The sequence below is a fragment of the Cygnus olor genome, chromosome 11 (genome assembly GCF_009769625.2).
Source record: "Cygnus olor isolate bCygOlo1 chromosome 11, bCygOlo1.pri.v2, whole genome shotgun sequence".
NCBI classification, from domain to species: domain Eukaryota; kingdom Metazoa; phylum Chordata; class Aves; order Anseriformes; family Anatidae; genus Cygnus; species Cygnus olor.
In genome coordinates this window covers 16,244,905-16,270,882 of record NC_049179.1, presented here as the reverse complement: position 1 = coordinate 16,270,882, position 25,978 = coordinate 16,244,905, and the positions used below count along the sequence as shown (strand labels likewise).

General features: G+C 42.2%; 1 long non-coding RNA gene across 5 annotated transcripts in view; it reads right to left on the bottom strand.

Annotated features, from left to right (window-relative positions):
* Window positions 1-25,978, bottom strand: part of LOC121076172 — a 50,981-nt gene that overhangs the window by 12,859 nt on the left and 12,144 nt on the right. For 2 of the 5 annotated variants that reach the window (XR_005823374.1, XR_005823377.1), the window contains exons 5-10: window positions 23,398-23,535; window positions 19,169-19,228; window positions 12,988-13,065; window positions 12,437-12,532; window positions 5,427-5,498; window positions 2,161-2,251 (exon numbers count right to left, since the gene is read on the bottom strand). This is a non-coding gene — a long non-coding RNA (uncharacterized LOC121076172). Of the gene's footprint in view, window positions 1-2,160; window positions 2,252-3,175; window positions 3,396-5,426; window positions 5,499-12,436; window positions 12,533-12,987; window positions 13,066-19,168; window positions 19,229-23,397; window positions 23,536-25,978 lie in introns of all 5 variants that reach the window. The other 3 variants (XR_005823375.1, XR_005823376.1, XR_005823378.1) reach the window with 3 other exon arrangements.

The following is a 25,978-nucleotide window of genomic DNA, read 5'->3' as shown; positions in this document are numbered from 1 at the left end:
TGTCAGACTGGGCCATGATGAAACTCAACATCTTGCAGAGACATAAAATGGAAAACAGGCAACTCATCAGAAAAGTAGCAGCTGTTTTACACCATCACAAAACAAAATCATCATACACTAAAAACTAGATTTAGCAGTTTAAAAGAGCTGCTAAAACAAAATTAGCTGGAGACAACAGCGCGGTTTTGTAACTGACAGTGCTTCACTCAAACGCCCTAATTCATGTAAAAACAACTTAGGAAACATTAAACGGCTGAAGCTTTTGGAAAGGGGAAGAGCATTCAGACTTTCAATAGCTGCTTAGGAAGAACATGCAGATTTATTACATCATTTTTTTTTCTTTTACGAATTTTAAATAAGCATTGTGTCAAAACTGCCACCTCTTAAATAACAATGATGCTACAGTCCTCCTGACAGAGGGAGACACCAGCTTTTATTGGCAAGTCATTTGTATTTATTGCAGGCTGAAAGCCAGTAAAAAGGTTGTACAAAACTTCAATGGGAAATGAGATGGAATAAGAAAGCCTTGAGCACTTGGGGTCATCAAACACTTCAATAACTGGGTATGGCTGTTCACACAACCATAAGTTCATACACATGGAGAGGATATAAAGACCCAACTGCCTTATGAATGGGCTTTCTGTTGCCTTCTCATATGCATACACGATCAGTGCTAGATACAGGTGGAACACGAGCTTTCGTTTGGCCCAGCTGTATTCCCCACTGAGGATAAAAATTTCCCTGTGATGTAGATACATTCTGCCAATAACCAACACAACTTATGAAGGTTAGAAATTTGCCTGGCAAGAGATTTAACTAAGCCTATTACTACCAGGGGGTATGTGGCTTGACCAGAGGTCTGTCATCTAGGAGTCATAAAAGGGTGAATCTTAATTGTTTGGGACTAGATTTAAGTTGTCCATATGATTACTAGGACAATAATTTGTTTTGTTTATTTATCTATATTTTATCCCAGATCAGCCTAATTTTAGTCTCTGGTACATTTTGCCTGCCTGTGGAATGGGCACAACTCCACAATTCTTAACCGTCTCTGTGGGTTTTGTAAAGTTAATATCTGGAAATAGCTTGGAAGGTTAGTAGTAATACATATGTGTCAAGAAGGGAATATTGCCACTGACAGTAATAGCAGTTATGATTGTTTAGATGTAATCCACATGCTTTTCAATAAACTCAAGTCTCTGACAGCTCTTTTACCGACCTGAGTTTCTGGGAGCGTGTACAGCACTCCACAAAGCAGCCTTGCTCTGGCAGGGGTGCTTCCACGTCTCTCACGGTGGCAAGTCCCTTCACCCTCCGTGTCTTAGGAGAATCTCCCATCACATCCCATCAAACTGCTGCCTGAGAAGCAATTTTGGGCTGGATATTGCATAAAGGAGGGATAAAGTTTAAGCTGAGGTCTGGCTATTTGTTCTGTGCGGACAAGTTGTGGCCCTGGTCTTTTGTCTTCAAATAAATTGCAGGGGTGGAAGCATAAAAAATGCCCCATTCTTCAAGGGTATTTTTATTTAGATCCCACTCTTCAAAAGACTATATATAGATGTAGAAGTCGAGGTGCAATCCGAAGTTTGGAAAGTTACAGACTCATACAGACAGCTTCTGATGGATCTGAATTTTTCAGCTAAAGAACATCTCTGCTCTTGACCTGAGACCTAGATTTCACATTTCAGGAATTAAATGAGCATCATTTTCTAAAAGACATTAGACCAAGGCTGGCCTATCCAAAATATGGCTTCAGGATTTAGATGAAGACATTGTCATGTCAAGGAGACTTAAAAACTGACGTCTTTTTTTCTGCTGAAAAGCCAGCCCTAGTTTGTTATACCACATTGTGGCTTGTTATGTGCAGGAGGCAAAGGAAAAGTGGAAGTTGTTTTGGATTTAACATCTCTTACAGGATTGTCTGCAGTAACAGGGCATAAGGCTCAGTGACCTAGATGATCTGGCCTTGTCTTATATTACTCTCTTCCCAATTTATCCTAAGACTGTGCCAAAAATCTGCCAAAATATAAGGGAAATGTGTGTGACCCCTGCCAAACAGAGAAGCCTCTGGCTCTGAGATACCTCAGATGTTTTGATTAGACTGAAGGAGCTGAGCCTGAAAATAGGGGAGTGTGAAACAAAAGGAAGACTATTTCCTACCTGCTGCTGCAAGGCTGGGAATTGTGCATGAACACTTGTCCTGCTCCTCCCATACAGGCATCCTGATTTTCTCAAGAAAGTATTCAGCCTGCTTTAAAAAGATAAAAATATTTAAAATTAAAATAAAATAAAATAAAATAAAATAAAATAAAATAAAATAAAATAGTAGAAATTGTGATGAGTGCAAGGAGATGAGAGCCTGATCCCACAAATGGGCCATATTCAGCCCTTCCAGAAGATGGATGGCCACTCCAGCCACCCAGATTCACCACTGCTGCAGCTCTGGGGGCATGAACAGAGGACCTTGAGGCAAGCAAGGCGCAAAGCCAGTGGGGAGATTGACTGATCTTGTTTCGGATCAGATGGATGGCTCTAAATGACCTGTTAAGACGTTCTCTGAGCCCTGAGCCACAACATTAAGAGCCAAGACACCACTAGCACTTCTGAAGTAGTTATTAGTGACTGAAGTAGCACTTGTCAACTGCGACTTCAGTTTCAAGTAATAGTTTAACAGCATCAACTTGAAGAAAGGTTATATCTCCGTGTGTCTGGTGTGCTGCTGACACTTAAAGGAAATAATTGGTAGACTTGGAGCAGGGGCAGACACCAGTGGTAGAACAGGAGAGGAGGTTGGATACTCAAAGCAAAACTTCAAGAATTTTGCCTGAAACAAGAGCCAGAAATCCATCCTAGGCTCTGGCATAAAAAGCAGGAGGAAGCTGTAACCCAACCTGCAGAAAAAGCTCCGCTTCCCAGCCGCAAGCTGTGCTGCTGTGCCATTTAAAGGCTCATCTACAGCTGCAGGCTGCAGCCCTGTCCCACCGAGAGGACAAAAACATGTTGCCCCTTGCAGTTCTTGGCTGGCTTTTTGGAAAGCACATGTAATGCAATCTCCAGCTGATTTTTGGCTTCAGGACAGCAAAGCCCAAGAGAAAGTGTATGTGTATGTGTGCATGTGTGCTGGGGAAGAGAAGACAGGAAATCATCTGCAATGAAGTGCTCAGTCTCATTTTACCTGTAGCTTGGCTGTGTGACTCCAAAATAGAGGAATTAGCATGCAAATCCAGCAGTCCCTGGGCTGTCATCGCTTTCCAATTAGCTGCATTTGATTTCAGTGGGCACTGATGGATTGTGTCAGCAGGTGAGGCAGGATGTCTGAAAGGTGCTCTGGCTGCCATGGGCAGGAGAGGGCTGTGTGTGTGCCTGTTTTTCCCTGGTGCTGGAATGATCCTGGCCTGCCAGAATAAAAGCACCACTGATGCTCACTGGCTGGAGGAACTGACTGACTCTGATCCTGGTGATCCTGTGTTTCTGCGGGCAGTGTGACAAAGTCAGAGCAGAGCAACTGAGGCCAGGTGAGCTGGCCCACCAGTTGGCCAGAGCAAAGTCTGGGTGTTTCAGACACCCAGTCTGAAGCAGTTGTTGCTGGTTACTGTCCCATAGTGTTCCCCTACGGCCAGTTAAACCATTTTTCTAATGCATGTTGTTTATCACCTGTATTGCATGAGGTACCCCACAGTACCCTTTAGAGAGGTTATGAAGATGCTGTGCTTGGTCCTGATGAAATAGGAAATCTTGTTGTCATCCCTGGGAATGCACAAGCAAAACCAAAACAAGCAAAATACAGCTGCAGCCAGGGAAGAGGAGCTTTGCAAACACACCTCTTGCCCTCAAAAGGAGACGGTGTGTATGTTCTAGCCAGCCATCCTGAGAGGGTAAAGGGGCTCTGGCTCCTTGACTGCTCCTAAGACCTGTTCCTGAGTGGAGACAGCAGTGTTTCAGCAGACCAAGCTGCAGTTGTAGGGTGTGTGAGAGTCAGAAGAGTGCCTCTGAAGTGAAGAGTAGCTTGTGTTTAGTGAAACAGAGGAACTGCCATGAGAAAAGGGCTGCCAGGGGAATGAAACCAAGACAGCTCTGACTTGGTCACACTAACAAGTTAGGGAAATTACATTTACAGAACAATTTTAAAACACAGGCATGTGATCCAATTTGTCCAGAAAAGGGGATGTTTCCACAGATAATAGGCAAGCAGTTCCAATCCTCTGTAAGAGTTTTAGTTTTGTAGAGGGTCAGAAAATTCAACATCTTTTCTGTTTGTTATAAGTAAAACTCAGAAAGACATAGACACATTCTGCATGCAGTAAATTAGAGGAATTAGAACAAGTTGAAGAAATCATTCACATTAGAAGTTTTAGTAACAGTAAGTGTGGGCTGCAGGTCATGACAGAAATAAGATGAAGCAAGCAGGATTTTGTGGAGTGAAAATTAGAAATTCATGGTCAGCTTAAGATGATGGCTCACCATGCATGAGTAAATGTCAAAGGCACTGCCTGAAATTTTACTTTTGGACAAAAGAAAATAAATTTGGAGTAGACTTGTGAGTCATTGTCATAGCAATGATGATTGAGTTTGTATATGCAGACAAGGTTGCCTAGAGAAGAGTATGGGAGCAGAAAAGAAAGAGACTAAGGATTAATATCTGCAAAGCCAACACAGAACTGTAAGGTGGGGATGATGATGAGGGGCCTTCAGTCAACAATGGCAGCATCGATACAGAACTGAGTCACAGATGCCCAGAAGAACAGAATTCAAAAAGTAAGCAATGATGTCAAAAGTGGCTGGTGGTTCAAGAGGCTGAGGGTGGCATTCTGCTACCAGGTTTTGCCCAAGAAGAAATATGGAAAGATTTTTTGAGAGCTATTTCTGTGGGATGTAAGGTTGGGTGCACAGGACAGAGGAGGTGGAGAAAGGTTATTGAGCAAGCCTAGAGAGGTAAGGGAGCAAGGTCTCCAGAGAGGCAAACATAGACAAGGAGAAATGCTTACAGATTGAAGGAATAAAGCATTGAGCTGTGAGACCTGTTGAAGAGAGAATGGTGAAAGGTTTTGGGAGTATGAGGAAGGAAATGAGAAGGGAAAATAAAGATGAAGAGATGAAATTAGACTTCTGGGTTATAAGGGTTAAAAAAAAAAAAAAAAAAAAGGAAGAAAAATGTTTGTGACTGTAATGACAAAAGGAGGAAAAAGAGAAAAACAACCTGATTCAATTTTCTCATCAGAGAAATCAGCAAGAGCCTGTACACTGCTACAGACAAAGACAAAAAGGGGAAAGTTGAGGAAGAAGTCAAAAATGTGGTTGGAAGAAGTCATGAGAGACTGGGACCAGGGTTGGAGGAGGGGAAGAGAGAGGACATTGCCAGGAAAGAGGAGACAAATGGCTCTGATGTGGGTGAGAAAGTGAAGCAGAAGTGGACTGGATAACTGTACCAAAGGAGGGCCAGGATAGGATAACCTTGTGGAGGATCCCAGCAGCAGATGAGATCCTAGCTCCATCCTGACCTGCAAAAAGGGCATTGAATTTATCCTAAAAGCAAAGGATGGTGAGGAAAGAATTCAAGCTACTGTTAATAACAACATACTGTTTAACTATAGCAATAATAATGATGGTACTTCAAGCTATACATCATCTGTTTCTGCTGGTTTTGATTACTTTAAAACAGAGCATGCCAAAGAAGCTTAGAAGAGCACTGACACCTTCGGCACCTGCCCCAAATCAGGCCTGCAAATCCTACCCGTGTCTCACTCAGACTGAGAGCTTCTGTCCTTGAAATGTTAAACTCATTATCTGGGAGGTGTGGACAGTCTTGTGTCTCACAGCACTGGGAAAAAATTTGACGTGAGTATGTCACAGGAGGGAAAAAAAAAAAAAAAAAAAAAAAACTCTTGAGAAATGTTGAGAGCGCGTGTATTTTTGGCAGAGGATACTAGCCAGACTTGTCAGCTGATAGCATCCATAGAGCTGGAAGACTGAAAATGAACCATATTACAACAAACAGAGATTTCACCACTGAAAGCAGTGCACTGACATTTATATTAGCTCCGTTTGACACAACCTGATGGGCTGGGCCAGGCTGGAGTGAAGTCCATGCAATATCCACCCACTTCCTCTTGCCCCAGCCCGCCTCTGCCATGCACCTTTCTCACCATCCTGGGGAAGAAGGAGCTCGTACCCACCCTGATGCTCTTTGCTGCAGGAAGGGCAATTCCTCAGCCAAATGCTCAGGTAATGACAGAGGCAATACTTTTACCATGCCTTGACTAGAGGGGGGCCTGACAAGCTCCATCTAGGGAAGAAACTTGGTGGGGTCAGGAGAGGTTCCCCTCCTCTAGGTCATTCTGTGCTCTGACACTGAACCAGAGTGACCTCAGTGGAGTTACCCTGATTTACCTGGAGGTAGTAGGGAGCAGGATCCAGTCCAATAAATTGCATCAATTTAATGGGGATCATATATGAGAGAAAGGGAAGTCTGGACCCTTGGTCCCCGGGGCTACTTTGGGGGCTGACTGTCAAGGTGTGTTTTTTATTGTGTGTACCGCTTGTCTGATGATAGGAACTAAATTGAGAAGAGGCTCATTTCTCACAGGCCACTGAGCAACCAGAATGTGCTAACTGTCATACGTAGGAAGCACTCAGGTGTCGGGATTGTCAAGAGAGAAAGTGCAGCGCTTTTTATTAACTGCAAGAGCAATCAGCTCTGTCTGGGTCTGCTCAGTCTTGTGGAAACACATAGTTCACACTGGGCAATGCTCAGAGGCTTAACACAGGTATCAACACTGTGCCTCCAGTAATAACTTCACATTAGAGCTGTTGCATTACGGACTGTTGCATAGTCACAATTATACTTGTGGTACCTGGTAGCCTGATCTCTGACTTGAAGGCATTTGCTAAGTCTGAAGAGGTTGAATATTGCAAAATTCAGTAGCACATTTGAACAGCATTTTGTCTTGCCCTCAGAGGTTTTGCATGGTTGATGCAAAGGCTGCCTAGACTCTTTTTGCCTGGCATCGTGCCCTACTCAGAGGCTGGGTGTGCTGGTTCAGGCTCAGGTCCCAGCAAATGTGACCAGAGGGATATCATAGCCAGGTAGCATGGTGCATGGCAGAGAGACCCTAAAAAGAAAGGGGGTGAGGAAGATGCATTAAAGGCATTGATAGTCTCTTCCTGAAGTTAAGACAGCTCCACAAAGTCCTTCCCTGAAAGTTGTAAAAATACCCCCAAATTTGGGGGGGATTAAACATGGTCTTGAATTGATTTTGATTAACTTACTTTGAATTATATTTGGTTTAAATTCAGCAACAATAGAAAAAAAAATGAAAAATCACACTTCTGAAAAATGGTTCTGGTAGCAACAGTGCCTTTTGCTGGCAATATCAAGGTTGAACGTATCCAGGTGTCGTCTGCATTCTTGACAGACAGTCAAGACTGGGCAGTACAAGAGCTATCCAAACCCCACGACCAAAAGCCATCACAAGTGATTCCCTGCAGCATGCCTAGGAAAGAGGCCAAACACCCCAGAATCTCCAAACAGCTTCTGCACCACCCAGAGGTTATAAGACATGGTATCAAAAGCTCCATCTCTACCATGGAGTCAGCACCTAGGTGAGCACTGCTGCATCTCAAGAAGTACCAGAAGTGAGGGATTCTCTAAACTCTTGTCTCAGATGGGAGTTTTCTACCTGAAATGAACAGTCTTTTCCCTAGCATAAAATCAGTACACAATTAAACGTATATATGAGTGTAAGGTTTCAATGTTTACTTCACCGCTTTACCCAGAGAAAGCCCTGAGAATAGCATTAAAGCAAGAGGCCAGCTGGGCCAACAGAAATGTTCACGGCTGGCTGCAGCACAGTGCTTAGCTGCAAGCACGGAAAATAACCCTCTACATCAGAGAGAGAAAAATGAAATATCTAAGGCACACCAGCCACTACGGTGGCTGAGTCTCTCCCCTTTTCACATGGTCGGAGACGCTGAACTCCCCTCTCTGATTGCTCTGGAGCGAAGTACTGCCTTGTGGTGCCATAGGAAAAGCAGACCTGCAGAGCCCTGCATGTGATTCCCCGGCCAGGCAGCACATATCGAGGACAAGTGAAGTGACACGTCCTGTCTTCGGAGAAGGGTCAGTCAGCTGTACAGCGGTTTGTGCCCTTAGCAGGTGCTTCAATGTCAAAGGTATTAAAGCTGGTTATTTTCAGCTCTGTGCCGAGTGCCGAACAGGCTTGTTCCTCCCCTACCCCCGTTCTAATTAAATTTATAGGCAGCGACTATCAGCTGGCCTAAGAGTTGAGCTGTCAAGTTAAGAGAAAAGCGCCAGCAGCACAAACCCCTCCAGCTGGAAAGACAGAGTTTCTGATGGTGGCTGTACTTTCTGGAAATTATCTCTCCTGTCTCATCTCTCATATGTTTCCCGATATATCTCATCTTTTTCTCTGTCTCTCACATACCCAGGTGCACACACGCGCACAGGCACATGTGAGTTATGTGCTATAGTGCCTTGCTTTGGTGGATTGCCTCTGTCTACATAGAAATATATATAGTATAGCTGAGGGCTCTACCTTCTGTCAGCTACATCAGTGTAACACAGACTTCACCAGCAGTGAATATGCCTCAGATGATTTGACTCTAGACACAGTCTGTTCTGATTCAGCTGGAGCTAGCAAGAACATCCCTGGAAATCAGGCTTTCTCTGCCCACAGTTTTGTGTTCCTTGGTACACAGAAATTTAACAGTAATTATTAATTGTGGTAGAATCTGTATAATTAGTAAATCTTGATGACAGTCCCTGAAATGAGGTACTTGTAGCTTTAGAAAGGGTAGCTGAGATACAAGAATAATAAGTAAGTTGACTAAGATCTTGGAAAGAATCATTAGTGGAGCTAGATTTCAGTCTCAAGCATGTCTGACCACTGCCTTCCCCAGAGTATCCCATGGAGCAGAGTCCCCAGTAGGCATTTGGGCCTGCCAGGTGTACTGCCTGCCTTCCACCACCACAACTCTTTGAATTAAACCCTTCTCTAGTCAACTCAGCAAAGACATGTTACCGAATCTTCTTCCATCGGATTCTGCTAATCTATGGGGAAACTGGGGCACCTAACTGCCTACATTAGAATTTGCCACAGAAATTGGTTGGTAACTTTGCTTTTGGGAGGGAGAAACAAGGACTGTACTGGAGGTGTCATGGGCTATGGAAACATGGATTTTCAGCTTTAGTGCATTTTGCAGCTCCCAGATGATGTTGCTATGACTCCATGGTGCAAAGCTGTCCCAGAGCTAGAACCTCATGCACCACCAGAAGACTTGTTGCAATAGTGTTACAGGCAGGTCCCTGATAAAGTGTAAAAGCTTGGTCACAGTCCCAGGGATGATTCCTCCAGTAAGGCACCAAACTAAGAGCTCTTCACATGGTGAACATCTCCTACAGCTTTTGGCTTTGCATTAGGGGGTTCCTCCTCTTTAAGAGGGTCTGACACTATGGTGACTCCAGAGACACCTGCACCTAAAGGAAGGGGCAGCCCCAGGATCTATAGGATACTCCCTTTCCCCTATTGAATTGTCCTTCAGGAATTCACCTGGCCTCTCCCTGCCTTAGCCTGGGATATGTGATAAGATCACAGCCAGCAGTGAAGTGACAGAAATGCCATACAAATATATTTCCTACAGTCCTTTCTGAGGATCGTTTTAGCCAACCAGCTTTGGGCTATGGTGTGCTTTTTGCTTGCTGACCCTGCGGAGAGCATTGGCTGGTCTCTGGGTGGCAAAGCAAGAGTGCTCATCCAGGTCATTTCCCTCTGACCGGATCGAAGGAGGAGAACAATTACGATAAAGCTATCCCTTCCAGAGGCTGCTCACAAAGTCACCAGAGTAGGGGGCTCAGGAGAGGTTTGTAGTGCACTGCTGCACACATTCCAGTTGGCGTTGAAGCAAGTTAAACAAACTGGAGGATGAAGTGATTCTGATTTCTATACCTTGTGGATGAGGCATTGAATTGCAAAGCCCAAAACCGATCTCCAGAGTTTTTATAAGAAAAACACCCTCAACTGTCCCACTACCTCTGTGGTTCTGAAGAGTTTCCCAAAAGCATAAAAAGTCAGATAAGGCTGAGGGGAAGGACATACAGGAACTGAGTGATAAAAAGTTTCTTAGGCAGATGGTAGAACAGGGGATCTGCGAAAGGTGCTGAGTGTCCATAGGAGATATGGGGCTGAGGGAAGATGGGGTCCTTTGGAAATTAGGAGAAAAAAAAAAAAAGAAAAAAAAAGAAAAGAAAAAAAAAAGAAAAAAAAGAAAAGAAAAGGAGACTACGTGATGGTTGGCATAGATAGAAAATCTTCCTTTAAGTGTCAATGATAGGTGAGACAGAGAAACAAGTTCATATGATGCACTGCTAACCTCCTTAAGTAAAATCAAAAGACTGAGGATCGGGGGGGCTGTTTAGGTCTCCTCATGAACGGCTAAGATTTAAGATGCTCTAATAAATAATCTGGACAATTTATCATTTCTTTCCCCCCCACAGAGAGGATAATTAATGCTGTAAAATGGAGTAGGCTCAGTGCACCCCTTTCTGATGTCAGGGGCCCATTTTAAGGTCAATGATTGAAATGCTCTGATGGTGTCAGCTGAGCTTTTGCGTCCGTTGCTAGGATTTTACTCACCAAGGACTCTTAAGGTGATGTATGTTCATTAGTTTACAAGAAGATACAATTACCAATCCAAACTGCACCATGTTTCATTTGCTACTAACCTTCTGATTCACCTAGGTAGGTGGCAATGAGTGCATTTGCTAACTGGTGATTACCAAATTAGTTTCATGATAAACCTTTTTCAACATACCTTTTAGGAAAAAAAAAAAAACTAAAATGAATAATGAGTTGATTTTTTCTTTCAACATGCTATAATTTTTATTCATTTAACTTGAGCCAATTTATTAGGAGAGGGAGAGAGCTTGTATTCCTTTGCACTCCTTTTGCAAAAGAGACAACAAACAGGAAAAATTCTGAATGTAGTTATGTTTTAAAATCCACATTAATTATAAATACACTTATTCTTTATAAAGGCAGGCTCTGCAGCCTGGTTAGGGGAGGGAATAGGGGGGTCATGTATAAATTGTCTCCCAAGGACCCCACTGAAATTTCCATAGCATTCACCATATGACACTGATGTGTGAAAATTGACATGAAGATTTGAAAATTGGGACCGAGGGAGACCAAGCATAAAATAACTTCAATTTTGCGCTCTCTCTGTCTCTCAGAGGAATAGTGCGGTGGACTGACCAACACAACACAAACAAGTGAAGAGGAGAGAAAAAAATATTCAGGGAGAAGGATAGGAGTTATTAAAGAGAAAACACACTCCTCACTCACAGAGAGAAAGGATGATCAATGGATTTAGTCACAGAGAAATTCAAGCAGAAAATTGCTGCTGTTTTTTATCTGAGAGGCAGAAAGTTTAACCAAACCAGAATTCTCTCAACTCACTCCAAGGCAAACAGTGGAGAAAACCACTGTATTTTGAAACAGTAGGAAAGTGTATGTGCATGTGTAAATTTTTGTGTGCAATTTTACAATTTTATGATGCCAAATGAATTGTTAGGTAGAGCCCTTCCCTCCAGAAGTCTACAATATGGAAGATCTTATAAACTCTTTATACTCTGCCACGAGTTTTGATACCCTGCCAAAATTAAAAAGCCAACCTCTTGCAGCATGAATACCTAATAGGCTGTAGATAGGGCGGAGTCACTGGACTCAGCTGCTAACACAGAAATCCCATTCCTTCTTCAGAAAGAGGGTAAACCCATAAAATCAGTGAAAACTGATCAGGAAAAGAACCAAAAAATCAAAATGAAATGTTTCAGGCCTGTCTCCTGTAGCTTAAATTGTAAGGGGTTAAACATCTCACTCTGGACATAATGGTAGCATTTTGAGATGCTAGATATGTTTTCTTAATTCCTTTTCTTTGGGATGATTTGTGGTTCTGAGTGTGGTTTTTTAAAACCAAGTTTTGGCATTCTGGAGGCTCTTGCTGGCACTTGTCTGCATACACAAAATCAGCCCAGCCTTAGGACTGGCTGTTAGTGCTTCCAAAAACCAGATCACTATGCAAAGGCAGGAGGTACCAAAGCATCACTGAGCAGTGGAAATAACAATATATTTCTCCTGGAGCTTAACTGCTGTTCTGGGGATAGATATCCATAACTTTCTTAGCACTGATTAGGAGTTCAATAGTTCTCATCCTTGGATTATTGGTCAAAATGCTAACCAGGGTTGGAAATTCACTGTAGGGCCTCAGCAGGACCATCCAACCCTCCTGCACTGTGATGCAGACAGACAGATCTCCTGTTTGCGTGTCCATGGATGTTTCTCAAAATCCAGATCTGTTATAAGCTTGGTTTTAAAATACCACATCTGATCCAATCTGCTCTAGATAGACACTCAACACTCACCATCACCACCACTGCTGAACGTCAGTCTTGTTGCTAGTGCTGCTATTTCCTTTTGGATCACAAGTTGTTTGCTGTTCTCTGTTATCCCAAAGACATCTGCAAAACAATGGAAATATAAGTCTATACATTTATGTTATGGAAGAAAACCTATGTATATAGATAGAGATGAGTTATAGATACAGACAATGCTTTAGCTTTAAAAGTAATTGTTCTCTAGTTCCCTAAGTCCTAACGTAATTCTCAGTCAGACAGGATGCACTGCACGGTCCTGAACACTCTACTGCCTCACCAGACTACTTTTCTTGGGCTTACTTACCTTATTTTATTTAGCTTTGAGGCACATAAGATTCCTTGTGCTTGATGATACGATGATCTAAAAGACCAATATTCATATGCTGTGGATCTCACTTATTACAAAGTGAAGTATATAATAATGAAAAATAACCACAGCCATCTCTTCACTCTCCAGGGTATCTCCGCACCCTTATGGATGGCCGCACATATAGTCAGCACCATAGAAAAAAATGGAGGGGAAATGGCAGTGCACTCACTGTTCAAAGCTGGAATGCCTTTGGTCTAGAAGCATACTTCATGAATAGCTTCTGTTGAGGAGTATATTACAGAGGGTACTGAAGAAAAAAAATTTAAAAAGTATTTATATTTTTTTGAAACAGCGTGCTTACATGTGGAGAAGATGGGCCTTGTAGGTACCGAGGAGCAGGCAGAAAAAGGAGAATTCTCTATTTCAAAAGTCTGTAGGAATTATCATTAAACACCTTGAGGATTTTCAAGAGTGGTCAAAGGAGGATACTCCGTGACTCACAGACTAACACAAGAGCTGCCCATCATTGACTCTTAGTGCTCTACTGAGCATGAAAATAGTGGCATGAAAACAATATGAAAAGGCCTTGCAGGTAATTTCACAGGGTAACAAGGAATGCCAGGCTCTTTCTAATTACTGGCACTGGGGACATTTAAATTAAGTGCTGGGATCTTTAGGGCAGCTTCTGTGTTTCACACACATATTTTTTTTTCTTTTGTAAATTTTGTATTTTATAGCAGGCCTTATATAGGTGTCTTTTTATGTGCCTCCTTTTAGTTTGCAAGTTGCACTCAAAATATGGTTTTGAGCTTCTTTCTACAACTAAAAAATCTAGGGTATTATATAAAAATAAATAAATAAAATTCTCCCAATGATCCCTTGATTCTAACAGATGAGGCTTTAAGGAATGCCATGAGAAAATTACAAGAATTAACAATAGAACAATAATAATAATAGTAATAATAACACATGAACCAAAAATAAAATGCAAGGCCACAGTACCTAATGATTTCATTGTTTTCTTTTACTATCCTGTTGTAGTACACTGGCCATGAGCCGGCATTGCCTTGAAATACAGTTTTGTTGTGTGTGTCAAAGAAGCTGTCTTTTATTTATTTACTTAAATCTATTCACACTCCACCTGAACATGACAAAGTTGATGCCATCACCCTTTTAATAAACTCATATTGTCAAGTTACATCTATTTCACAAAACTATGAGATCAGAATTTTGTCCAGTATTTTCATTATTAAATCACTCAAGGAGTCCTTCTAAGAATTAATTTTCTGAAGGAAGGATGTCTTCTGTGCTCTGTCTTGTTTAAATGTTTGTGTTTCAAATACTGTTTAAAGTATTTGAATTTCTCACCTTTAGATCCTTCTCAGTTTGCGTATGATCTTTATGGTCTTTTTCCTCTAAGAGGCCCACTCATTCCAATAAAAAGGTGATTTTCAAAAGAATTTCTGTCTTTATTTATATATAATCATAGTACAGATTGCATCAAATCCTTTAGAACACACATATAAAACACTCCTGGATGGTTTCATGCAGCTGGGAGATAGTCGTCTCCCTGTGAAGTTTGAGATGAAATATTCAAATGTAAAAGAAAGCCAAAAAGGATATCACCTACCTCAAAAAGGTCTTCAGAAACCTTCTGGGGAGAGTTTGAGGAGCAAAGATAGGAATGATATGCTACCATTTTTAAGAAAGGATGGAAGAATCACCTTGACTGCTACTATGGAGAAATGTTTTTAAGGTTATTTTCAACTCCAGAGCAATAGTAGCAAATAATTTGCAAGCTCTCTTGAACATTTTAGCTAGAAAAGAGAGATTCTCAGAGGCAAAAAAAAAAAGAGAGGTATAGACCATTGGCTACTGTATAATTGGCACTCAGCCCCAGCCACAGAGGTTGGAACTACATCCAAGCTTTCTCCAAGTCTGACACGGGGCATATATTGAAGTTGGAGGCAGTTTATTGAGAGCTTATTTGGACTATATAGTTCTGTCAAAATGCAAGCACTTTACGTACAGCTTCAGAAGTAAAGATGGAAGTATAAAGTTACTACAGTTCTGAAATGTCCACTTTAAGCAGCTTAGAAATGCAGTAGCTTGATGTTTGTGTTTTGCAATAATATTTTTTTCTACAAAATTTTACATATATTGATATACATATGTATCTACACATTTATGTATATGCATATATATAGTCTATGTGTATATATATACATGTAGAATTTAGTCTACTAATGTGAAATTATTCTAAAAGTCAAAAGTCAATATAATATGCTGACTGAAGGAGAGATATTCTTTAACTTCAAATATATCAGAAGGAAAGAATTGCAAACTCATATTATTTTACCAAGTAGAGATCTGCAGTGGGTTCATCAGACTTTTGCATTTGGAAGCAGAAAGCAAAGGAAGAAAATGTCTGACTAATCTTATGGTAGATGCCATGGGTAAAATCAACAAAATGTATAGAAGAAACAACCCTTCTTGGTTTTTAGGCACCCCATTTTTTACAGACAGACAAGACTTCTTAAGGACATTCTTGCTATCTTAATACCTCAATCTTATTCAGTGTCATTTCTGAATGAAACCATTGTTGAGGCAACAGTGAGTTGCATAGCTCCATCAGCCTTCTTTAATTTGCTTGGAGATTATGGGAAAAGCCTCTATAAATCAGTTTTATGACCTCATGAAAAACTTACAGTTGTATGGCATCACTTGCATGAATTATGAGATAGCCACAACAAGGACCAAAGATGTCAAGGACGCCAAAGCAAAGCTTTATGTACCCTGGGACATGGCATTGCATTTCTCAAATCTACAGTTGGCAGAAAGACTAAAGGCAGACATGGAATCTAAACTTCCCTCTGTCTCCTAAATGCAGAGCAGTGATTTGGAAAGGCTGTGAAGGCATTGTTAAAATAGTCTTGAAAAGGGTCATTAGTCTGAAGATGTAGCAATTTAATTCTTCATTAGCATTATAAAATAAGCAGTATGTACACAGAAAAGAAAAAAAATCATATAGTTCTTTAAAAAAGAGTTCAGGCCAAATGCATTTTTTTCCCCAAACCAAAAGTTCTATTTTGAAATTTGCATAGTGCCTTTTACTAAGAGACTTCATGTAGTTGCAGTGGCAGCCACATAATTTTTATTGTCATTACAAAATAGACTTCCTGATGCTCTTTCCTCAAATTCCTTCTCCTTTAACATGATCTCCCAGTGTTTTGCTGTGATGTGTCAAAATCAAAAGTCCCAATCCAAGCATCACTGAACTTCATGACATTTCATGGTACTGTAAACCTAAAGCAAAGACTGAATTTTGCAATTTAAAGGATAACCTGAGAGACAAACACCTGCAGGTCGGGTTTCTCAGTGTGTTAGAGTTAGAGATTGTCACATGTATACCAACTGCAAGTTATATAGTTTCAACATAGAAACACTTCATAACAACAAACTAATTTTGTCAGAAATACATTTTGGAGGAAAACTGAAAGAAAGATTCTGACTGTGTTAGCGAATCCAGGCCAGCTTTTTGAGGGGACACAATATTTGTCTTTGCACTTTAATTTTCTACTACATAGTAGAGAATTAACACCAAAAAAAAAAAAAAAAAAAGGTTCTATTTTGTCAAAGAATATTTTTTTTTTTGACACCAAATAAATCTTAAGATGTTTCCTGGCAAAAGTACTGAATGTTTCCATTGTCACTCCCATTGAAAGCAGAGACAGACTCCCAAATCTTACTCCCTCTATGCTGATTAAAATGTTTATCCTCCACCAATGGCAGCAATGCTCTGTTTAGGCAGCCTAAACATAACCCTGCTGTGAGTTCCCAGAACAGAAGAGGCAGGAGATTCTGGGATCAGCCTGAGTGAAATTTGGCCAGGCTGATATCCCCTCACCTCCTTTCTGTCCCTCGTAGGCCACTGTGGTATAGCAAAATGTCCGGCAACCAGGGTCAGATGCGATCTGCTCTCCCCTCTTTGATTTCTACCTTCTCTCCTTCCTCCCCTCACTTTAGATATCCTTGTGACTCGTCTTGCACTTTAGTTTTATTCTGGGAGAGGATACAAGGAATCTGGGCTTGGTGTTGTGATTCAAATGAGCCCATATTCTATTTTAATTGCTCTCAGCATCTCTCTTTGTAACAGAGAGCTGAGATGATACACTTTCTGCTTTCTCCATTCCTGGGGGCTGCTCAGCTTGCTATTTCAACTAATGCTCTCACCCAGGCCCTGCTCTTTGAGCCAATACTCTGAGCTTCTTCTCTCTCCTTTTTTTCCCCCCTGCTATTATTCCAGGTGGTTACCCATCCCATTTCACTTACTCCAGTGTGTCACCAGGCTGCTGCCAAAAGCTCTTCTGTTTTTTCTCCTGTTGTGTTCACTCTTTCTCTTTTTTAACTTTTAATCTCAGCCCTAGGTGAGGTGCACTGAACAGACATGATGAAGCTTTCAGGATGTTAGAAAGTAAACTGCTGGAAGAGGTCAGTGAGAGCAGAAACCAATAAAGCACAAGAAGGAAGTTTGATACGTACGAACAAAGCAATTGGTAATGATGTGAAATAGTTGGGTCAAATGAGGGCTGTGCACAAATGAAAAGATTCACCTCCAAACACCTGAAAAGTTTACCTAACCTGCTTTTCCTTGACAGGAGCTAGTCTGTTGCTGTGAACCACCGCTAACAGCTTTACACCCTGCTTTTATTTGCACATCTCCACACACACATGAGCATCTGGCCATCAGCAGTGGGGTAGATTCCTTTTTCAAAAGAAACTCCTTAAATCCTATAAGCTTCCTGCTTCCTTTTCTCTTCCATTCATTGCCACTTAGTACCTGAAAAGTGTGATTTAAGACCAGGTTTCCAATATCCTCTCTTAGCACCAGTAAAGCCATTGAATTCAAACGGATGGCCTCTGATGTATGGGGTTGTTCGGCATAGAGGTGGCCTCGCCGAGCTACTACTTCATCAGGCAGCGATCAGATAGTGCAGCTCCCATTAAGGAAGGCAAAATTCCCAATTTGCCAGGCAGGGGACGTTTGCCTACAAAAGTAAGATTCCTTTTTGAGATAGATCTCACTTCTAGATCCCCAGACTTAGGGGAAAAAAATAATTAATAATAATAATAACTGTCAACTCGGATTATCCCATATTCATGCTTAGCAAAAATTAAGTTTTTAAAACAGGTGATGAAAACCAATTGGAATAGTGAGATATTTTGATGACCACAGTATATTTGAGACTGTTTCCTCTCCTTCCCTCCCTTTCTAAGGTGGCGGCAGTGTAAGATGAGAAATATTTTCTGTCCTTTGAAACTTGCAAGCTGAGGCTCTGCTCTTGGTACAGCTCTAGAAATAGATAGAAATGAAATAATATTTTCATGAAATTCTTTAGAAGGTAGAGAACTTTCTGTTTTTTACTCACTGTCTAGATGTCATCGCTGGCCTCCTCTAAGGAAGCACCCTGACACTTCCACGATGGCTGTGGTAGAGTGACCTGAAGGGAATAAAATTTCTAGTGCCTTGCTCAGCTGGCCACTGTGACATGACTTTCTCGCTCCCTGGGAAGGCTGCCAGCCTGCCAGCTGCAGCCTGTGCCACCCCCCGGTGGACCTGGAGGGCACTTTCCTAGACCTCAACGAGGGCAGCATTTATTAAAAGGAGAATTAAAATATTAATAGGAAAAAAAATATTATTTTATTTTTGTTTTGCTAATGACAAAGAACTCAATTTCTCCATACTTGGAAGCAGTTATATACCCAACTATGCCAATCTCAATATTATCTCAGATGGGTACTTGCTCCCTGGAGGCCCTTAGGGGAATGACCTTATGTCCCTCTACCTTTGATAAAGCACTGCCTGCATGCATATAAATCAATTAACATCATCAGTTTATGCTAATTTTGAATTTAGACGGCATGCTGGAAATAAACAGAGGTGTTTATGACTGTCTAGAAAAGAAAACACAATGACAAGCTTCCCTCCTCCTCACTGTACGCACAAAACTATACCCACACCATACGCACACACATTGCCAGCCAGCCAGCCCTTGCCCCGCAAGAAGCCTTCATTTAGCTGCTTGTGCTCTCTCTGTTTTCTAGGGGGATTTTGACAAGCAGAGCAGCCAAAATAACACACTGCAACACATAAACATCCCTTATCAACCATTTATTCGGCTTTGCTACTCTGCCAGTTGCATTCCTGATTTTGTTGTTTTTTCTGGTGTTGGTTTCTTTAATTTAGGATACTCCGAGGATTGGGAGGTTACCAGGCTGGCATGGAAAAGACATTTAGAAGTGGAAAGGATTACTCAAACCATGGAGAGCATTTCTTTTTGTCATAGCCTGACTATCCGTAGGAAATGACACATCACAGCCTCCCCCACCCCACTGGAAGCACAACTTACCACAGGAGTGGTCAAGAGCCATGCCGACATCTCAGGTCCCAACAACTGCAGGGAATGCTTCTGCGAACACATCCAGGGGAAAACTGAGCCTTAAACCATGGAAGAAGATAAAAGAAGCCCCAGCAGCCTTTGTGATGAGATGGAGGGAGAAATTCCTTCCTGACTTCATCCCTGGTAAGCAGGTGAACAGTTTGTATGCAGCAAAGGCACTGCAAGCAGATACCCAGGGAGCTTTAAGGTCCTACAGGCTCATCAACAGAAGCTCCTTGTGTTTCATCCTGGAGGACTTCCCCTTTCTCAGGCTCTGCGTGTGTCTGGGCATGAGCTGGGCAATGTGTTGAGTATGAGGGTGCTGTTCAGAGAACAAGACACTTCAGTATATGACATGTTTTAGTGGAAGACATGCAGAACTGTGCTGAGAATCTATTGTCTGCCACTGACATATCTTCATGATAAACATATTCATGAACTAGGGATAATTTTTATCTCTGATTAAAGCTGTGAGCAGGCACAACTCTTCCAGTTGACAGCTCTGGGCAAGGAATGGATATGGCAGAATTGTCTAAAATACAAGTCAAGTTAATTTCTTTGGATCCTGCAAATCTCATCAACATGGGCATTTTCTGACAATCTGATTTACTTACCATCAGTGCCCAGCTCTCTATGCCAAGGCAAAGAAAAACAGAGGACATATGCTGAAAAATTTGTAACATGGTCCCCTAATCAAGTGCTGGCTCCATCCTGTATCCTGTTATAAATTGTAATCTACATTGTGTCTACTGTACACATGTCATTATTCTTTCCTCTGATATCTCAAACAGCTCTGCCTGATTGCATTTAAATACTTTTTTTAAGTCATTATTGGTTCTCCTCTTATTTATATGTTGCTGGGCTCAGTGGTTATCTCCTTTTCTTATTAGCAGAGGGACCCAAGGTTACTTTTATTCTTCATATCCGAGGAACCAATTAACTTCCAGCCTCCCCCAATGCCATCCCAATAAATAGAGGCTGCTGTAGCCATATTTCCTTCCAGAGGGAGACCAGGATGTTCAGCCAATTCTGAATCCACTCATAGTGCTACTGCATGGTTGAGATATTCAGAGGACTGACCGCTTGCCTGACTGCTGTGTGAGCTGCCTTCCTTGTCATGTTTCTGTTGTGCTCAGAGTATCTATGTATCCCTGCCCAAAGGAAACTCATTCCTGAGCAATACTATGGTGAGAATATCTCTTGTCAGAGGTGGGGGAGCTGAAGGGCTTTTTTTTTGGGGGGGGGGAGGGGGCTTGACAATAAAATATGTTCTTTTTTCTTTCTTCCTGCAGCCTCCCTACAAGTCCACAGAATACTTTTAAAATTATTTATCTTCCATTTAAAACTGCTGGGGGCCAGACCGGTCCCTGTGCTTTCTGGAGCAAGGAATTAAAACACCGTAGCAGCTTTCATGGGAACAGCTGTCCTAAAAAGAGAGCGAGGCACAGGCACACCCAGGGCACAGCCTCTCCATAAATAATGTGGCTCCAGCCCTCTTAAATATCCTCAGTAAGTCTCACTAGGAGTTGTGGGGAGCCATTATATTCGCTCAAGACCATGCAGCCCAGCAGCATAAAGCTGCTTCTCTGCTTGGGGGCAGAGGAGCAGTGCCAACACCCGGCACTTGCTGAAGCTGGCAGACTGATGAGGCAGCAGCATTTATGGTGGTCTCTCCCTTTACTCATGGCTTTCCTCCATGCTTTCTCCTGCTTTTGCAAATCCTTTTCCATCCTTCAACGTGGGGGAAGGCAAGACCGTGCAGGTGGCCGTGTGCCCCGGGACAGGGAGAGTTATGAGACTGAAAATTGGCGGAGCCCTGCCATCGCCTTGAGTCCCAGCTGGTGGCACTACATCATCCCTGCAGGGCCCCGCAGGTGCCCCAGCACTGGCAGAGGGGGAGGGAAGGGAGCAAGCAGGAGTCAAGGTCAGGAAGGTGATGCAAGGGGAGCCGGCTCCTTGTGGAACCAGGAAGGGTGTTGTGAGCATGGAGCTACCCAGCTACGGCCGTAAAACTAGAGAAGGGGGGACAAAAAGAGACAGCTTCACACAGCAAAGTGCAGTTTGGGTCTGTAAAAGAGGCCCGTGCTGATCTGGAAGGCAAGAGGGTCACGATGGGTGGCTGTGAGCAACATACAGTGAAGGATGGAGTGCCAAATCTTGCCAGCAAGGAGCAAAAGAACACCAAACCTCCATTTGTGACTCTAATAGGCGTGTGACACAAATGTGGTGGTAGTAGTTGAGCCTCCCCATCTGGCACTTCTGATTAATCAAAAGCCTCTAAAGCCAAGGAAACCTCTGAAAATATCCATCAACAAAAGCTGAGAGAGGGAGAGAAAGTAACGCAACCCCAACTGTGTCTGCAGAGGCTGTACTTGATGCTAACAGGTGGTGATGAACATCGCATGATTTAGAGCTCAGAGGGGAATAGGAATCTGAAGGATCAAATATCATTCCAAAACACAGCCAGGCTTTGGGACCTGAATATTCAGGCTCTGAGTCTTCCAGGACAGACATGAACTTGAAAACAGGGAGAGGAAATGTGGAAATCAGCTCCAGCTCAGCATTTCTTGCTTTAAAATTGCCTTGATTTTTAAATTATTATAAAAGAAATGACTAGCTCACCTGACATACCTACTTCCTCTAGAAAACAGAAAAATATGAAGCAAAGTCTGCTTTTGTTCATATCCTAGACAAGTATGCCAACCCCATTTCTTTCTTTCAATAGCATTTTGCATCCCTTACCCATTAAGTTGTGATGACACCTGTACCCATAACCTGTACGAATGCTGATTGGAAGGATGAAGACTGGCAGAAGTACAATCTACAAGTGATTTATGAGCACAATTCAGTAGCTCTTGTCAATATGCTTTATGAACAGCCTGGTTCCTTGAATTGCTGTAGGCGTCATTTCTGCAAAGATACACGCAGGTCTCAGGTGCTCTGCAGGCAGCAAGAGCTCTGCAAGACACCAAGGAAGTAAAGGAGAAGGGATGGAGTAATCGAATCAGAAACTGCGGAGGGGGAAAAATTCATTATCCTGAAGTTGCAGGGCTGACGTTCAGCAATGGAAGAAGCTCACTGGCTTGGCAAAATCTTGCCTGGATTTTGCCACCAGAAAACATTTGAGGGCTCCCTTACCGTTGTCCCTGTTATCCTTAGCAGTTAACAGCACCCTGTTCTTCTCCTGAAGCAGAGACCTAACTTGAAAAGAGTTTATCCATCTCACAGTTAATACTAAGCAGTAATATTAACCAGCACAGGCTAGCCTATCAAACCGATGGTAAATAGGATCCGAATTGGTGCTGACAAAAATTGGGTGGGGAGACTGCAGAGAGTGGAGAAGGATTCATTTGCTTTCTCTATTGTGTCAGAATGAACCCTTTGAAAAGAGGACAGTGCAGCTTTAATAATAAAAAAAAAAAAAAAAGGGAAAGAAAGAAAGAAAGAAAAAAAGAAAGAAAGGTGCCTCAGTTGTCTCGGCAGCTGATCAACAAAGGAGCAGTCGTGAGCTGTAACCTCTTGGAGCTGCAGTCTGGAACATGACACATGTCAGGCTATGATAAATGGTGCGGAGTGTGTGCAATTTCAAGCGCAATGCCCTTGAGATGCTCAGGACCCCGATCGCAAATGTTATTGTTAAATTAAACCTTAAAGGAAGGATTGGAAAGGGGAGGGGTGGGTTTGTGCATGTATGTGCGTATGCGCGTGCGTGGGTATTTATTTATATATATATATGGATATATGAAATACACAGAAGAGACAGAAAAAGCAGGAAGATGAAGAGAGAAAAACTTTGTATTTCTTTTAATTGAATTGTGCATCTTCTAGGTCTGGCTGAGCCATGGGAGAACTTCAGGCAGGATTTTCTGTCCTGCAGCCATTTTATTACCTTTGCTCCATCACAATTTGATAGCTAGAGATCAGCTAACGTAGGTGAGTGTGAGAATGAAAAACAAACAAATAAGTAGGTACCTGACACAGATGTGCAGCTCCTCTAGCTCAAGTGTTCTGCATCCAGATAGGTTTTAATCCAAATGAGTGAAGTTTCAGAGAGTTTTGAGGGCTAATTTGGGGAACTGCCGGTCTCTGAAGGCTTGTTTGTTAGTTAGGCTGTTTGATGGCATGTGTTTGTTCTTTCTGAGGCAAACACTTAAAAGCAGCTTTGAGAAAGAGGGGTGGTGTTCACAGCCATAATGTACCTTGGGGAGCACAGGGTTAGGTCACTGCAAGTCCTGGAGGCAGATTTCATCCCCAGCCTGTAGATACAGCCCCGAAGTTTGGAGGACACTGTTTCCGTGGTGCCAAATCTTACTTTTCCTGTGGTTTAGACACTGGAGCTGGAACAGAAGCAGTTAAGACATTTTTTTAGACAAGAAATTGCAATACAACAAGTGGTCAAGGGGTATGGAACAGAAAAGGAAACAGAATGAGTGAGAGAAAAAATAAACCACCCCTGCATCTGAACAACCACCCCGAACAACCTTTTTGCCAGGAGAGGTGGTAAGGAGGGCTCAGTAAGCCTTACCCTCTGGCTTTTGTTTCATGTGGGTGGAGTGGAGAGCAAGAACCACATCTTCTGGGATCCCATCTCTGTAGCTTCCAGGTCCCTCCTTGCTCCCTCTGGAGAGACAAGATCCAACTGCCTCCATGCTGGGTATGACTCTTGTCACCCTGGACCTGGACTTTGACTTGTTATTCTCTTCCTTTCCTTCCGCTGCTTATTTCACATCTTCAATCTTTAACATGAGCAGAGGAATGTCCAGTTTTAACTCATCCAGATCACTCAGAAGTCCTTTCTTTACCATCTCCCTTTCCATATTCCCTCCCCCATGGCATCCATGCTAAGTGCAATTACTGTAGGCAGTGCAGGAAATACAGAGGAGAATGGAGCTGTGTAAATGAGGGGGAGGACATGGGGGGGAGAGGTATGGGGTGGGAGATGCTGGAAAGTGTTCAAGGGGAAATGCTTGCATGACTCGCATAATTGAAGGGAAGAAAGAAGCAAATGAACAACATAAACCTTCCACTTGAAAAGGAGATGGGAAAAGCCCTTAAATCATAATGAAAAGAAAATTCAAACAAGCAATAAAAGGTAACAAAGGACTAGCAATGACTCATTAAGTAAGATATATTGTTTGCTCTAATTTCTCCCAGACACAAGATAAACCCTTTGGCCAGGAAGGACCAGCATAAGCGACTTCCATGACCTATATAAAACACCTAGGACAATGAGAAGGTAGCAGAGACCTGGCCCCATCAGCCATATCCATCTGCTTATTGTCCCTGGTTGCCTCTACAGTAACTCCTTGTCTATTAGGGCCTTTGGAGTGACATGACAACATCATAACCAGGGCTCAGACTTGAGAAATATAATGAAGGCAAAAAGCACATTAGATACCAAGCTACTAAGTATTATTATTTTTAGAAGGCATCTTACGAACATCCTACGGCTTGTTTTGTACTTTTTGGCTACCGTTGCCTAGCGTCCAGGAAAAGTCAAGTCCTTTTTCGGTTCTTTGGAACATTTTCCCCATGTTTCTTGTTATTAAAGAAAATAAACATTAGACAAAAGCGGACTTTATTGTAACTATAAATAATTCAATGCAGATGGATTCATGGAAAATACCAGAAGGCAGATTTTGAGAGAGAAAGAAAGAAGAATGCTCTAAGGTTAGATGGTGAGGAAAATAGAAGGGGTGAAGAGTCAAGAAACTGCAAGATCTCAAGGAGAATAGATACAAACAAGGAGGTAACTAATGAGAAGTAAATGAAAATAAGGGTAACTTGGAAAGGCAACACAGCCTGTATAAAAAGTTCATGGTTTTAGTTACAAGCATGGGTGCTTCCTGCCACTGTGGAAAAGAAGACATTTGCTATCTGTCTTGGGAGAGTACCATAGAGATCCATTTCATAATATCCCATACCGATGCATTATCTCTCTCAGCTTCCTCCTTTGGGGACAATTGGCAGTTGCAAATAATGTCAAGATGATTATTAAACAATGGATCCTCCCATCTAATGCTTACTTTATGTGACAACACAGACTCAGGTGTGTGGCCAGGCTCATCTCAGAGAACAGCCCAGCCACACACAGGAGTGAACTGTTCCATTTCTACTTTTTTCACAGAATTATGTGGGCTCAGAATCCCAAGTGGTTCACATGGATGGGTGATACAGTGACAGATGCCTTGGAAAAAAGCTCTTTTGGTTGAATAAATCTACTTGATATTCAATGCTCTGCCTCAGCCTAGAAAAATGCCCTTTGCATTGCCTTCTCTTGAACCAATGGATAGCAGTCCTTATTTTTCTAAACTGCTGAAGCCCTTTAAAACAGAGGTGAAATACAGTAGAAATATACTTTAGTGGGAAGCTTGGAAATCCAAAGTCTACTCTTAACCCTGGTATCAGCTCACGATGTAACATAAATCTGGTTGCACCATACCTCAAGGGGAGGATCTAAAAACAATTCAGCAGGGCTTCCAAGTGCTTTCATATCGTGGAGGATAATGCCAGGATACAATGCATCTGGCTTCATTCATATGCCCAACATCTTTTCATAGTTTTATAGTTCTATAGGTTCCAGAGAAAGAAACCAGGAACAAAACAATTAGATTCAGTCTCCTCTTTTTCAGCAGCTGAGTTATGGACTACACCAACTGTTCATGCTTTCTCTTTGTCTAATTTGAAGGGTCCAACTGTGAACCTTTCTAAGGAAACAGGGATGCTGCATACTTACAGTTAATATATGCCCATTGTGGCCACTTACTTATAATGTAAATC